General features: G+C 52.7%; 1 long non-coding RNA gene across 1 annotated transcript; it reads left to right on the top strand.

Annotated features, from left to right (window-relative positions):
* Positions 1-1,336: 1,336 nt before the first annotated feature.
* LOC119142422 lies at positions 1,337-2,466 on the top strand. The gene is made up of 3 exons (XR_005102270.1): positions 1,337-1,433; positions 2,021-2,099; positions 2,401-2,466. It is a non-coding gene; the product is annotated as an uncharacterized LOC119142422 (long non-coding RNA).
* Positions 2,467-4,590: the final 2,124 nt, after the last annotated feature.

Genomic DNA, 4,590 nt, shown 5'->3' with positions numbered 1-4,590 from the left:
AGCTTACCACGTGTTAAATGGTCGTGCTGACAGGAAGGACAAGTCCCATCCACCTCCTATGGCAGCTGGCTGGTGGAAGACAACTTTATCTCACAAAGATAACGGATGCTTTCCTTTCTAGTTCCTATTTTTGTTTTGTGGGTTTCTGTCGTCTCCTTTTGTTATTCCTCGATGCAATTAACCGGCAGGAAAACATGACGTTATAACAAGGATAGCCAAGAGGGGCACTTCTGTGGGCAGCATGACTTGGAAATCACTGTTAAACTGATTTTTGTCTTTGCATTTGGTTTTTAAGATGCCACTCATAGCAGGCCAATATCAGGAACCTGATCAGAGCTACCCTGACAGGACTCTAGGGCTGCTTTCCCCATGCTTGGCACTGGCTTTCCAGGGTCATGTGTAGGTGTGAGAGGCACAAGTATGAACAGGAGCAGGTAGGGTTGTTGGCTGGCTGGCGGCAAGGCCCCAGCTACGGGGTGGTTCTGTTCAGCAGGACCGGCTCATGCTGCCAGGTCCAGTTTTGCTCAGGTCCTGTGATAGCCAGTCATTCTTCCTAAGCTCTGGGTAAGAGCAAATGCACGTGTCAGCAAACGATACCTACCTCTTCCGAACAAACAGTTCCCTACTAACCTTCACCTTGCTGAGGGGGGATGCTCTGCAGTGCTTTTATGGGGATAAGTCTGAATAAACTGTCATGGAAACAGACAGACATCTGTTTTGCTTTAGCTCGTCTGTGTGCTGCGCCCAGCAGCTGAGGACTCCATGCCTCCTAAAGCCAAGAGGCAGAGACAAGAATCAGCAGAGCCACCCTGGACAAGAAGCAAGTGCCAAGGTATGGGCAAAACACAGACTGACACACGCACGGTTTTCCTTTACGTTGCAGGAACACTGGGCGTGTTCCAAGCTCAGTAGATGTTGTTACCCTGTTTGGTCTCCAAAATTTACAAATCTTCGATCCTCCACCATTTATGCAAGAAAGATGAAATCCTTAGAACTCAGTATCCTCAAAGATCTTGGTTGCAAAGCTGTATGCTGCTGGAATGGCAGTTGGCTCTACTTTTGTTACCTGAATGGTCTTGAATCTCTCCGGCTGCATTGACTGTTTCTGTGAAGCGCTGTGTTTGTGTCATCTGAGGAGATGTTTCTCCTTGGCGCACAGGTCGCTGCATGAAGAAGGAGCCTGGACCTCCTGCAGAAGAGGCCCAGCTGCCGAGGAGACCAAGGAAAACGGCAACCGGCAGGAATGCACAGCTGCCCGCTCCCACCTCACGAGGGAAGGCCAGGAAGAAGGCGGCCGGCAAGAGGGGCAGAGCGAGGAAGAGAGGGGCCTGTGAATGTGCAGGTGCGTCACCGTCCCCTCAGAGGCCTGCCAAGTGCTCCCGCTCGGAACCCTTCACGTCCGGCCCATCGAGATATTCTCCGAGCCAGCCAAGGTAACACCTCTGCCTTCCGTTCCAGGCAGCCGCGCCGGGGCTGCCCCGAAGGGTGAGGGGCCGGCGGCGCTGCAGGAACAAGTTTTGCTCTGCTGGGAGCAGGGGCGCAGCCTCAGCCTGGCGCACTCGCGTCTTCAGGCGGCAGCGACCCAGCAGCGGCGGCAGTGACAAATGCATTTCAGTCCTCTGCCTTGTCCCCTTGCGCTGCAAACCTGGGTGCCCTCATGTGTGCTTGCAGCTGAAAGGGTGTCACTCCATGTAACGCGGCTGGTGCTTATCCGCGTGTCAAACAGCAAAGGTAGACTTTTATAGCCAAGTAGAACGGGCAAAAGGGTCCCTGGGAGACAGTGTCGCAGAGCGCCTTGGTCCCTGTCCAAGGCAGCGCCCTCACCTGAGCTTTCCTCTCTGCTCTTTGAGTACAATCTGGTGGTTCTGCTCCAAAAGAAGTGGGTCAGGGCTCAGGAGAAGCTTCCTCCCAGCCCCCGCAAAGTCTCCCTGGTGTGAAGGACCTGTGCTCAGTTAGCAGTGAGAGCGCTGACGTGGGTGGGCTGGCTTCCTCTGAAAGCATCCCTCTCCATCCTTGACAGCACCAGCAGCGAAGGAGAAAGCAGCCTCAGGACACAGCACACGGGCTGCTCCATGCAGCTGCAGGCGCCGGATCCAGAGGTGAGGCAGCCAGCGCAGAGCAGAGCAGAGCGCGTGGCGTCGCTCCCGCGTCGGGTGCGCTACGGCATGAAGCGCTGAAGGCTGACGTGCTGTGGGATCGCTGCACGCTGGGCTCATCCTGAGCGGGGCTTGCTGGGAGGAGAGGGCAGCGCCTGCCCTGCTGCTCCTCACGGCGCTTTGTTCAGGGGCGTGAGCTGATGTTACAGCCCTTCCTGCACCAGCGAGGCTCTTATCAGTGGCTTCCACTCAGGGACTCTTTGCAAACAGCATTTTCACTTGTTCTTTTTCCCTTTCCCTTTAGCTGATGACCAGGAGCCAGGCAGCTTCGCAGCCACAGGGGAACGGACCCAGCAACTGATAAAGCCACATTCGGCCCTCTGCGGACTAATTCCATGCAGTAGAAGTCATTTCTTTTAGCATAAGAAAATTACTATGTTGCCATGTCATTGAATTTCTACAGATATTGTCATTTACAAATAAATTATTTATTTTTGCACAGGAGAATTCCTATATTGCCATGTCACTGAGTTTCTACAAATTTAGATAGGTATAGGCAGTTATAGCTACAGCTGGCTATAGGCATAGGCGGCTACAGGCAGTGATCATGATATATACAGGTACTTTTAGGGTGTTCAAGTATACTACAGGTTTTCACTCCTATGATCTATACCAGTAGCACCCCACGCTAGCGGCCCCCACCGTGACCTTGAAACCCCCCTGGGCTGTGTTTCTGTGCCGGCTCTTTGATTACTCCCTGACGCAGTGTTTCTGACCCCCTGAGATTTGAGCCCCTTGTGCCAGTCAGTCTCGAGCGGAGTGAGGCCCCCCCGGAGCCGTGTGCCGCAGAGGGGTGTCTGGAGCTCCCCACCTGCGGGAGGCCAGACAGTCTGCAGCGTTGTTTCCAGCAGCTCCGTTCCCCTGCACCAGCGCAGCTGCAGCAGCCCAGGAGTTAATTCTTTCCAGCCCCAAAGAAGGACACGATACATCTCAAGGGATGTTAAGAATCTCCTTTATGCAAGTTACACTCCATGGCCAAGAGCACTTAACAGGTTAATGCTGCGAACGGTACCGAGATGGACACACACCAAGCCAGAACTAATACCCAGCTCCAGAGTTCTGCCATTGTGTAGTGTAATTTTACATTCTGAATGAATAGATAGTTGTAAAAAAAAAAAAAAAAATCACAAACCAATCTCTGCTTTGACAGACAAGCCTGTTACAGACAAGGTCAAGTGATTTAGAGCACAAGGAAGTGATGGTGATTAGAAAAAGCTTTAATTAGAAGGCCATTTGAGCTCCAGGCAAACCGCTGCAGCACTTCCATTCTAGTGGCATTAAAAAAACCCAGCCAACCAAAGAAACAAAAAGCCAGTGCCGCCCCCACCCCCGAGCTCCTCCTCTTGCAGGGCTCAGACCATCCCTCTGAGAAAACCAGCCGGTGAAGGGTATTTACCGGTGTGACATTTCTGCAGGATAAGAAGCTTCATTTACACAGCGAGGTATAAACAGCATCGATACAAAGTCTGTGTTATTTGTAATCACAAATAATTAATTGTAATAAATATGTATCAAGTAACTTTGCAGCACGCCTTTCAGGGCCAAGACGCAGATATGTTCCACTCGGACGTGCTCTCTGGAAGGAGAAGACGGACATTAGCAGCATTTTCTGACTCACAGCCGTACTCCCGGCCTTGGAGAACACCGGCATTCCCAGCTCTCCGGCCCCTGGGAGCAAGTCCACCCAAGGCGCCGAGGCCTTGGAACGGGGGCGTGAAACCCAAACCAAACGCGCCATCCACGGGCCAGGAACAACCCCCAAGCGCATTGCTGGCAGCAACACCAGCGCCACAAACTTCCACCGACCTCCTTCGCGCTTCCCTGTGGCACTTGCCTGGGAACACGCATCCCAGACGGGAACAAAGCGGCTCCCAGCCGTGCCTTCTGCTTAGTTTTCCCCTTGGTCTCCGTCAGCTCCGCGTGTGTTTGCGCTTACTCCGAGTCATTTCTCAGCTACAGATACGCTTCTACCAGGAAATGGACAAGATTCAAGAGTAAATATTCTTCTGACATGTATCCGGCTCTTGGAAAGGGCAATACGCGACAGACAGGTAATAACACAGCTTTCCTAAGCGCAGGAGCTGCAGGCTCTGGATGCCAACAACTAGCTCTACAACTGTTGCGCACACGTTGATTTTTTTTCACCATTCGCTGACAGAACAAGAATATACACACTTGTGTAGGCTTTTCTCTCTTCCTCACATTTGATCTTCAGGTTTGCAGTTCTCCTCACCTCGAGGAACTCCATTTAATGTAGGGAAGCCCGCACGTCCTCAGCTCCATCTCTAGAGGGCTCAGCATAGTCTGGAGCTGCAGGGGAATGATGGACCCAAGGCCAGCACGCGCTGCAGTCATGCACGCCGGAGTCTGCAGCTCACGCACCCTCAAGCTGTGGATCGCTGTTGCGTACACATCCTTGTTCTTCCACCTGCAA

The sequence above is a fragment of the Falco rusticolus genome, chromosome 1, assembly GCF_015220075.1.
Source record: "Falco rusticolus isolate bFalRus1 chromosome 1, bFalRus1.pri, whole genome shotgun sequence".
Taxonomy (NCBI): Eukaryota; Metazoa; Chordata; class Aves; order Falconiformes; family Falconidae; genus Falco; species Falco rusticolus.
Note: the sequence above shows the minus strand (reverse complement) of the source record. Positions and strands in the feature narration are given on the sequence as shown.